This window comes from Panthera onca, chromosome E1 (genome assembly GCF_046562875.1).
Source record: "Panthera onca isolate mPanOnc1 chromosome E1, mPanOnc1 haplotype 2, whole genome shotgun sequence".
NCBI lineage: Eukaryota > Metazoa > Chordata > Mammalia > Carnivora > Felidae > Panthera > Panthera onca.
The window spans coordinates 26,936,844-26,940,856 of record NC_138352.1 but is presented as its reverse complement, the minus strand read 5'-3'; the positions used below and the strand labels follow the sequence as shown (position 1 = coordinate 26,940,856).

General features: G+C 48.8%; 1 long non-coding RNA gene across 1 annotated transcript; it reads left to right on the top strand.

Annotated features, from left to right (window-relative positions):
- Positions 1–1,838: 1,838 nt before the first annotated feature.
- On the top strand, positions 1,839–3,177 carry LOC132688250 (uncharacterized). Its single transcript, XR_009614458.3, has 2 exons — positions 1,839–2,903; positions 3,067–3,177. It is a non-coding gene; the product is annotated as an uncharacterized LOC132688250 (long non-coding RNA).
- The last annotated feature ends 836 nt before the right edge of the window (positions 3,178–4,013 follow it).

Sequence of the window (4,013 nt, the reverse complement as noted above, 5' to 3'; positions counted from 1 at the left end):
CTCCACACTGTCAGAGCAGAGCCTGATGTGGGGCTTGAACCCACAAAGTGTGAGATCATGACCTGAGCCAAAACCAAGAGTCGGACACTTAAACAACGGAGCCACCCAGGCAATTTTATGTGTCAGTTGGCTGGGCCACAATGTGCCCAGATATTTGGTTAAACATTATTCTGGACCTCTCTGGGCAGGTGTTTCTGGATGAGATGAAATTTGAGTTGGTAGATTAAGCAGATTGTCCTCCCCAACGTGGGTGGGCCTCATCCAACCTGTCGAAGGCCTGAATAGAACAAAATGATGGAATAAAGGAAAATGTGCTGTCTAGTTGCCTGTCTCTGAGCTGAAACTTTGGTTCTCTCCTGTATTCAGACTTGGACTGGAGTGACACCATCGGCTCTCCTGGTTCCCAGGCCTCTGACTACAGGCCTTGGTACTTCTCAGTCTCCATAATCACATGAGCCAATCCCTTCATCCAAATGCAGAAATTCCAGGGGTGCCTAGGTCAATCAGTTGAGCATCCAACTCTTGATTTCAGCTAAGATCATGATCCCAGGGTCATGGAATTGAGCCCTGCGTTGGGCTCCATCAGTGCGGAACCTGCTTAAGATTCTCCCTCCCTGTCCCCCTGTCCCCCCCCTCCCCCACTCGTGCCCACTCTCTCAAATTAAAAAAAAATAATTAATTTAAAAAATGCAGAAATCCTGAAGCTGGAAGCTTCTTCCTGTAAAGTTAGAGCTTGTGATATAGCCTCAAGTTTCTGTCATCTAAAGGGCTTTGTTCGACTACTCCACCCCTAGCCTGCAGATTTAAAAACTACAAAGTACCTGAGAAAATAGTGCCAGCATAAGGTAAACCCAGTCCCTAGTTTTTCCCAACCCATGAAACGTCTTTCAATGGAAACTGTTTGAAAATCACAAATATGGATGGAAACCCTTTACATTATGTCTTCCTCCACAGTGGCCCAAAGGGGGCTGCCAAACAGGTAACGTTGGTGTCTTAGGGTTCAGAGTCCAAATGCAGGTGAGGAGCCACAAGGACTGAGGGAGGCCTGGCAGGGGATGGTTTTGACACTCCTCCTGCAGCACTCTGCTCTAGGTGAAAGTTTTTGTCATTCGTCTTCGAGTTCTCACCCCTGTTCTCACTCCTCCACCTGCTTCCCATGGGAAATCTTCAGTCTTATTCCACACACCCATGGCCGTCTTCTGGTCACGTGATTCCATCTGCTTTGTCACCACAAAGATGGACAAACATGAACAAACTCCACAAATGGCACCCACATTAACCATACACAGCCCTGGGTCAGGCCCTTGCTGTCCTCCTCTTTCCAGATGGTGAGAGCGAGGGAGTTAAAAAAAAAATTTTTTTTAATGTTTATTTATTTTTGAGAGATGGAGACAGAGGGTGAGCAGGCGAGGGGCAGAGAGAGAGGGAGACACAGAATCCGAAGCGGGCTCCAGGCTCCGAGCTGTCAGCTCAGAGCCCGACGCGGGGCTCGAACTCATGAACGGAGAGATCATGACCTGAGCCGGAGCCGGAAGCTCAACCGACTGAGCCACCCAGGCGCCCTGAGAGTGAGGGAGTTTAAACAAGACACACTCAAGACCACATGAGGGTTAGTGACGGGTCAGAACTCAGATTCAGATAGCCCAGTTCCAAAGCATCTTTATTATTCTCGAGATGTGGGCGTTATGTACACCATCTCATTGTGCTTCCTGGAAACTTTAGATTGATTGTAGGGGGAAGGAACTGCGGGTCAGCTACGGTGAGCCACACTTTAGAGAAAGCTGTACACGTTTGTTACCACTTTGCTGTCTGACCCACTTCACAGAGATTCCTTCAGGGAAACCCCTTGGGGGACATATGTTGTAACTCTTATTAATTCTTTAATTATTTACTCTGTTGGGATAGTGTTCACTGTCACCAGAGCAGCCAATGCAGTAGTTCAAGAACAAACTCTCGCAAGACTCCACACCCCTCAGCAAGTTAAGAGTCAACCTTAGAAATCTACCTTCTCATTTCCTGCGTTCTTAGATTTTCCTTGCGAGCTCACCTGTGCCCGCATGAGCAACAGACCATGATGAATTCGACGGTGGATGTAACAAGAAACTAAGGGATGTCCCCTGACCTGCTGTAAGGGAGAACTCTGGACAGGCTGGGTAGACTTCCATGGATGGAGTCACATGGGGGCGGGGGGGGTGCAGGGCATCACAGACGTCCCATTGTGACGCGGGTGGAGTCTTAGCTGGGATTGGCCGGGTGGGCACAGGGTGGGATAAAAAGCCGGGCTCAGAGCAGACCTTGCACTGAGAGTCCCTGGGGAGGGGTGTACCTCGTTTTCTGCTGGTCTCGTCCTCCCCACCGCCTCAGCACCCACTCAGGGCCCCTTTCCCAGTCTCCCAGGCTTCCGGTATAGACTCAGGTCTCCCACTTCCCACATCTACCTTTTCTATCCTGAGGCAACTAAAAAGAAACAGAAAAGCAGAAAGACACCAAGCTGAGCCCCCAAATCTGGAATCTTATGGATCAGTAACAAAGGGAAGCCCATCGCCAGAATGATAAATATCGCGAGCTCAGTGAGCTTCACCAAAGTCATGGGAAATCCTAGGGTTTTAAAATGTAAAACCTTGGAAGAAAACTCAGAATCCTAATGAGCACTTCATCAGAGGTACTGCGGAAGAGAGCAAAAGTCGTGCTGGGCTCTCACTTCCCATATGGTATTTTCTCCACCCAAGTGATGAATGAACCTGAGTCCACAATCATGGCTTATTCATGAGACAGCAGCCAGCACAAAGCCTTTCCCCTCCTGTGAGATGAATCATTACCCAACCAGGCATACTTAGGGAGCAGTACGTCCTTCAGACGGCCATATCCATCCTTCTTGTGTTCCGCGGCTCCCCTCTGATCAGGTAAGGCCTCTGAGCCCACAAAGACCACCAGTGTCCGTCCTGCCTATTCTAGAATTTCATGTTCGTGGAAGCATACAGTGTGTGCTGTGTTGGGTAGGGTTTTCTTCTCTCGACATAACGCTGTTGCTTGTATCAGAAGCATGTCCTTTTTATTGCTGGGCAGTTCTCCATCGTGTGGATGATCATCCATACTTTCCGTTCTCCTGTTGCTGGAAACCCGGGCTATTTCCACGTAAAGGATATTATGAATAAAGCTGCCTTGGGTATCCTGGTATATATCTTTTGGTGGGGTTATCGTAGCATCTGGAGACCAAATACATTTCATCATTTATGGGGGTATAAGGACCAGTGGAAGACCTTGCCCAGGGTCACATGACAAGGCTGGGCACACCCAGGAAAGCGGTCTCTGACATCAGTGGTCCTCCGCGTTGTTTGGATGGAGTCATGGTGGTTGAACTTTAGGACTCCGTTAACTCAGGCTCCCCATATCCATTTTACAACCTTGAGATTAGCTCCCAAGCTTCTGGGGGTGGCAAAAAGGGACTGGTTTTCCCCTTTCGCCTTTAGTCTGGGCTCAGACTCTGAGCAGGTCAGGGAGAGGCAATGAGATCAAATTTCTGATTCACTGTGTGTATGTCCCTTCCCCTCCCAGCTTCATTTTCTCCATGTGCCAAGAGAGAAGATTAGCTCCATTCTGGGGCTCACTATGGGCCTGACAGTCTGTGAGTCCAAAACTACCCACAATTATTCAGCGATGGTTAGAGATGGGGTGTCCTTTCCCCATCTGCCCTCTCCAGTCCCTTGCGGCCCCAGAGTCACCCCTCCGTGTAAGCTCCACATGGGACTCTGCACACTGCTTCCCTCGTCAACCTAAAATTTTCAGGAGGTAATAATTAGGCGAGAGCATTTATTTGGGATTAAAGAATTGCTATTTGGGGTACAGACATGGGTAGTTACCCAAATAGTGTCCCACTAGAAAGCAAAAGTCAAGTTAAAAAAAAAATCTTTTTTTAATGTTTATTTATTTTTGAGAGAGAGAGACAGAGAGCATGAGCAGGGGAGGGACAGAGGGAGAGGCAGACACAGAATCTGGGGCAGGCTCCAGGCTCC